A 6,818-nucleotide genomic window follows, 5' to 3' on the forward strand; every position below is an offset into this window, starting at 1 on the left:
GAGCTTAAAAGCTCGATATAACTGTGATAAAATCAGGAACTTATTAGGGGATATTAGGAAGAATGATTACTCATAAAGAAATAACCGAAATTAATAGTTAAAAATAAAATTCTAAAATTAAAAAAAAAAAAAAAGTGGCTTTAATAAAAATTAACATAAAAACATAAAATTATAAATAATTTTTTTTAAACATCTTCATCGCTGGATGGTTCACGAGGTGGGACTGGCGATGAGATGTGGAGGTGCTGACAAATCTGCTATAAAGTAGCATCAATGTTTTCAAATAATTGAAAACACTATTGCTCGAATCGAGTGAGGCGCTCAGAGATGTCAACGTATGAAGTCGCCGCATAAACTGGACAAGAAGGTGGTGGTGGCTAAGTCAATGGGTCCTCATGCTGTGGGAGGACATCATCAGGAATGTCCTCGTAGGCCTCCTCCTCGGTAGATTGGGCGAGACGATACTGGGAATGGTAGGTTCTTCGGCGCCTCTCGATCATCCTTATGCTAAGCATACTCGAGATACCTTGTAGAGAAATCTGGCCGATGAGAGTGAGGTATGATTCTTGGGCTGCGGTGTTGAGGAGCCCGAAGTGTTGCGCCAGCCAAGTCACATAGGGGCCGATGGAGATGACCCCCTTCTTATGCTGCTCTGTCTGGTGCTGAATCGTGAGGGCGATGAAATAGGCAAGGTCGATGACGTGCCCGTGTGACATGCACTATAAGAAGTAGGCGTTGTCGGTGTTAACGACGCCAGTGCTCTCTCCCCTCCCTGTAATCGTGTGAGCTAAAATGGCTTGTAAGTACCTTAGGGATGGTGGGAGAACTGATGCCTTGGAGCGGCTAGGATTGTAGGAGGCCGCGCTAGGGGCCAAAGTGTGCCAGCACTTTGAGGGGGAGAAGTGTATGTGGCGACTGAGAGTGTCTAAATAATTCTCCTCCTTGAACTCCTCCATATATAAGCCCAGTGCAGCATCGAACTCTAGGACAATTAGCTGGGGGATTAATCCACCTAGGCAAAATTGAACCGTGACGGGATCATAGTAGTTCGTCATTACGATCTGAAGATGGAACGTTGAGATAGTTCCATTGTGAGCTCAAGGTATGTTAGCTCGATAATCCCAAAGAATAGCTCCCAAGGGTCAGTGGTTAGGAGGGCTCGAATCGAATTAGCCAACTGAACTTGTTCTACAGCGGCCCGCAATTAAAGGTCGGGCCCAAAGTATTTGGAACAGTTCTTCTTGTGACCCTCGGGACAACTATAGGAGAGGGTGACGAATTTTTGCGGTTGGACCCGTGGAAGAGGACGCTCACTTCCTCTTCTTTGAAGCAGGTACGGCGATTTTCTTTTCTCTTGAAGATGACATTGTATACCTGCAAGTGGAAACATCAATTCATCTTTTGATGAGTAGACAATTTATAATATATAAAAGGAATGCGACTAAATTCGAAAAGGAAAATGCATAAATATATTCAACCACAATTACTAAATTCAATTAAAACAATAAGTTCAATGACCCATTTCTTTGTGGCATGAGCATGGTGATATAAGTAAAAATGGCAAGGAATGGAATATAAAATACTATATGAATGGAAAGAGATGTCAACACAATATGCATGATTATTTCAACTATCCTAGCCATGAATATTCACTTCTAACTAATTAAATGAAGTGTAGGAATCATGTAATAAGTAAGACTTTAGACATGAGAATAATGATAACTTGTTTGATAAATGAAATTTATGTGATTATCAATATGGAAATAACATGAAAAATATAGATTAATATGATAAATAGCATTATAAATCAGTGAAATAAAAGAAAAAGGAGTAAACAAACGCTAAGGGAAGAGATTGGGCGTCGAGAATGGAGTTGTAGGCGGCTCACGGGCGTGGCAGAGAGGCCGTGTGAACTTGTAGCAGATAGGGTTAGGGTTTTTAAATGGGGAAGAAAGTGAATAGTGCAGGGTACTTATAAATTTTGGGCCACACGGCCATGGCACACGCCCGTGTTCCCAATTTTTGCCCGTGTGTTTCGCGTTTTTCCTATTTGGGCGAGTCTAAAATTCATCCCACACCGTGTACCTCGGGCGTGTGGGTTTACACGGCCGTGTCGCACGAACGTGTCTAGCTTCGTTTGCTTCTCCCACGCTCGTGTTAATTTGTCAGGTTCAACCACGGGTCTTCTATACAGAGGTGTCGCAAGCCCGTGTTGTTTTGGCAGGCTTGACCACGGCCATGTCTCACGGCCGTGGCATTTTATCGTAGCCTGTGTTTGGGGAATTCCTTGCCCTGTTTTCACACGGCCATAAGCACGCTCGTGTTCTTGGCCGTGTCTCTGTGGAAAACCTGTATTCAAGAGCTCCGTTAGTAAGTTAGGTGTTTAAGACTAAATTTTAAAATAAGTTAATACAGTTAGTGCTCGGGTTGCCTCCCGAGAAGCCCTTATTTATATTCTAAGCTCGGCTTACCTCTCCGTTGAATGGTCATGGAGGTTCGAGAAGTTTATACTCCACATTCCTACTATCAATCTTAAAATAAGGTTTTAAAGGGATGTTGTTTACCTTAAAAGTGCCGAACTTGGGATGACTCACCTCCACCGTACCGAGTGGAAAAATGCTGAGTACCATAAGAGGGATTTCTTCATTCGGTGTGGTAGTGACAATGTGGGGATCTGCGGCATCTACTAAGACTTTATCTCCAATTTTAAGTTGATTTGGAGAGGTATCAAGCTCGTTCTAGTGTAGTTTCAGTTTATCGTGTGTTCTCGGTTTATGTGTTCGCCATTCATCTAGCTCTTCTATTTGCAGTCTTCATTCTTTATGAATAGATCCTTTACTATTGTTTGAGAGTGGCTCATGTACTTCCTTCAGACTTATCTCCTGCAAAGTGGGTTGTATCATGTGGTCAGTTTTAATATAATGGTTTAGACGATCACCTTCAATTTCTGATGTGTTGTCAGAATTGCGAGCTTGAAGGGTGAGTGTTTCGTCTCCTACGCGAAGCGTGAGCTCACTAGTGCCAACATCAATAATTGTTTTAGCAGTTCCTAAAAAGGGTCTTCCTAGGATTAAAGGGGTATTGCTATCCTCCTCTATGTCTAAAATAATGAAGTTAACGGGAAATATAAATTTATCGATTTTGACTAGCACATCTTCAATAATACCCCTAGAAAATCTTATAGTTTTATCTGCTAATTGAATGCTCATCCTAGTCTATTTGGGTTTCCCAAGACCTAGTTGCTTGAACATTTTAAAAGGCATGACATTGATATTAGCCCCTAAATCAGCTAATGCATTATTAACATCTAAACTACCAATTAAGCAAGGAATCATAAAACTCCCTGGATCTTTTAGTTTGTTCGGTAGCTTATTTTTCAAAATAGCTAAGCACACCGCGTTTAGCTCCACATACGACACCTCGTCCAACTTCCGCTTATTTTCTAAAAGCTCTTTTAAAAATTTCATTGCGTTTGGCATCTGCGATAGAGCTTCAATATACGATAAGTTAATATGTAATTTTTTTAAGAGTTTAAGAAATTTGCCAAATTGTTTATCTGAGCGGTCTTTCCTTGTTGCGTTGGGGTATGGTACACGAGGTTTATATTTGACATTCACTAATTTGTTTGTGTTTAGATCTACCTCAACTTGACCTTTGCTTACCACAGTTTCTTGTCACGGTTCTGGTTCAAGTTCCACAAATCTTTCTTCATCTTGAACATTAATCGCGTTGAGCTGTTCCCTTGGGTTGGGTTCAATATTACTTGGCAAACTATATTATGGTCGTTCGGAGATTAGTTTGGAAAGCTAGCCTATCTAAGTTTCGAGCCCTTGGATCGATGCTTGTTGATTCTTAAGTGCTGTCTCGGTTTCTGGAAACGAGTTTCTGGCACCGATATAAACTTTGAGAGCATCTCTTCAAGGTTCGACTTCTTTTCCTGTTGGGAGGGTGGTTGTTGGTAGCCTGAAGGTGGTTGTGGTCTTTGATTTCTTTAACCGCTCCATGAGAAATTGGGGTGGTTCCTCCAACCTGCATTGTAAGTGTTACTATATGGATTGTTTTGAGGTCGAGGATTATTACCCATATAGTTTAATTGCTCGTTATCTATGTTGTGGCCATAAGGTTGGTATTCTGAATGGCTTGTTCCACCTCTACTTGCTTCGCACTGCATTACTGGGTGAACTTGTGAAGAACTAAGAAAACCATCAATCTTTTTATTTAAGAGTTCTACCTGATTAGAGAGCATGGTGACTGAATCGACGTTATAAACACCAGCTGTTTTCGTTGGCTTTGTCTTCATGACTTGCCACTGATAGTTATCCAGTGACATCTCCTCTATAAACTCATAGACATCTTCAGGTGTTTTATTATTAATGGTTCCGCTAGTAGCTGCGTCAACCATTTATCGAATCGAAGGATTCAGGCCATTATGGAACATTTAAACTTGTAGCCAAAGCGGAAAGCCATTGTGAGGGCACCTTCTCAAAAGGTCCTTGTATCTTTCCCATGCATCGTAGAGTGTTTTTAAATCCATCTGCATGAAATAAGAGATATCATTACGTAATTTAGCCGTTTTAACCGGCGAAAAATATTTTAATAAAAATTTTTCAGTCATTTGTTCCCAAGTAGTAATTGACCCTCATGGTAACAAGTTCAACCACTATTTAGCTTTGTTCCTCAATGAAAAAGGGAATAACCAAAGACGAATGGCATCATCAGAGACACCATTAATTTTAACTGTATCACATATTTCTAAGAAGTTGGTTAAATGAGCGTTGGGATCCTCATCCTGCAAACCATCAAACTGAACAAATTGCTGTATTATTTGAATAGTGTTAGGTTTTAATTCAAAAGTATTTGCAGCTACAGCAGGTCTAACTATGCTCAATTCAGTTCCTGTTAAAGAAGGTTTAGCATAATCATACATAGTGTATGGAGCAGAATTTTGATTAACTGCAATTGCAGGAGGTAGCTGATTGCCTTGGTTTTCAGCCATCTCTTCGGTTGGGGGTTGAGTATCGTCTTCTTGCCTGTTTTCTGTGTATCGTAAGCTTCGCCTTATTTCTCTTTGATTTCTGCTAACTGTACGATCGATTCCTTCATCAAAAAGTAATGGTCCTGATGGGTTTCTTCTAGTCATAAACTATAAAAACCTGCCAAGAGAAAGAAAAATAAGTTAATAAATAATAAAAAAATTAAATTAATTTGCAAGAAAAATAAATGGCTAAAGTAATAAAAATTAAGCGTTCCTAATATCTTAGCTCCCCGGCAACAGCGCCAAAAACTTGATCGTGTGATTTCGTGATAGGTTTTAAATATTTATAATTACTTATTCTTGAACTAACTATTATTACGATGTAGGCAAGAGTACCTATCGAACAGTAGTATAGTTTTAGCAAGACCGGATTGTCAAACCCAAAGGAACTAGAAGTACTTGTAATGACTGCCTTTTTATTATCTAGCCTAAGAATAAAGAGGTTTTGTTTTAATTAACTAATTATCTAAACTAAGAACTCACAAAGAAAAAAATCGGGGAATTGCTTTTTGGGAAAATTGATTGACTTAATACAATACCTAAGGAAAAATCCACCTAGACTTTAATTGTTATTCTGGCTCCGAATCAGACGATTTATTCATTCAACTTGTTCCGTAGAGATCCCTGAGTTATGTTATTACCCCTATTCAAGACTAATAACGTCTAATCCCTAGATTAAATAACCGAGACTTTTCTCTAATTAACACTGTAGGGTTGCATTAACTCGATCTATGGATCCTCTTATTAGGTTTCACCCTAATCCGGTAAAATCTTGTCACCTTATGTCTAGGCGTGCAATCAACTCCGCTTAATTATAACAAATGTACTCTTAGACAGGGTCTAGTCCTCTTCTGAATAAGAGCTTATCTTGAATTAGTATCCTGGGATATCAAAACAAGAACTAAGAATACATAATTAAGAACAAGTTAAATATTTATCATACAATTCAGAAAATAATAATAAGATTCGTCTTAGGTTTCATTCCCCTTAGGTATTTAGCGGTTTTAGTTCATAACTAAATAAGAAAACATCTTAGAAAAATAAAGAATACAAAACATAAAGAAAACCCAAAACTCCTGAAGGGAAATTGAGGAGAAATCTTTAGTCTTGATGATGAATCCGGCTTCTGAGATGGATCAATCAACTTCCTTGGAGTAATTCCGTACTCCCTATTCTCCGTGTCATTTTCTTCCTCCTCTAGGGTGTATTTACAGGCTTCGGAATGCCTAAAAGCCCTCAAAATTAGCCTTTTCCGAATTGGACTCAACTTGGGCTCGGCAGGGACACGCCCATGGCACACACCCCTGTGCGATTACTTCAGGCTGTGTTTGAGCCTGCCAAATTGACACGGTCATGTGGTCTGTCCGTGTGAGGAGGTCCAGGCTGTGTTGATTTCGTACTTTGGCCCATTTTCTATGTTTTTGGCCCGTTTCTCATTCATTTCTCTCTACTATGCTCTCCTAAGTATAAAACATGAAATTAAACCATTAGGAGCATTGAATTCACCAATTCTAATGGCAAATTATCCATAAAATGCATTAAACATGGGGTAAAAATATGTATAATTTACGGTTTATCACTTGCCCTATTTTCACACGGCCATAAGTATGCCCGTGTGCTTGGCCGTGTCTCTATGGAAAACCTGTATCCAAGAGCTCCGTTAGTAAGTTAGGTGTTGAAGACTAAATTTTAAAAAAGTTAATACAGTTAGTGCTCGGGTTACCTCTCGAGAAGCACTTATTTATAGTCTAAGCTCGACTTACCTCTTCGTTGAATGATCATG

The 6,818-nt window shown here is 39.4% G+C and overlaps 1 non-coding gene across 1 annotated transcript; it reads left to right on the plus strand.

Annotated features, from left to right (window-relative positions):
• The first annotated feature begins 4,460 nt into the window (after positions 1-4,460).
• Positions 4,461-4,567, plus strand: LOC128290030 (small nucleolar RNA R71). The gene has a single exon (XR_008279671.1). It is a non-coding gene; the product is annotated as a small nucleolar RNA R71 (small nucleolar RNA).
• The last annotated feature ends 2,251 nt before the right edge of the window (positions 4,568-6,818 follow it).

Source organism: Gossypium arboreum, chromosome 2 (assembly GCF_025698485.1).
Source record: "Gossypium arboreum isolate Shixiya-1 chromosome 2, ASM2569848v2, whole genome shotgun sequence".
Lineage (NCBI taxonomy): Eukaryota > Viridiplantae > Streptophyta > Magnoliopsida > Malvales > Malvaceae > Gossypium > Gossypium arboreum.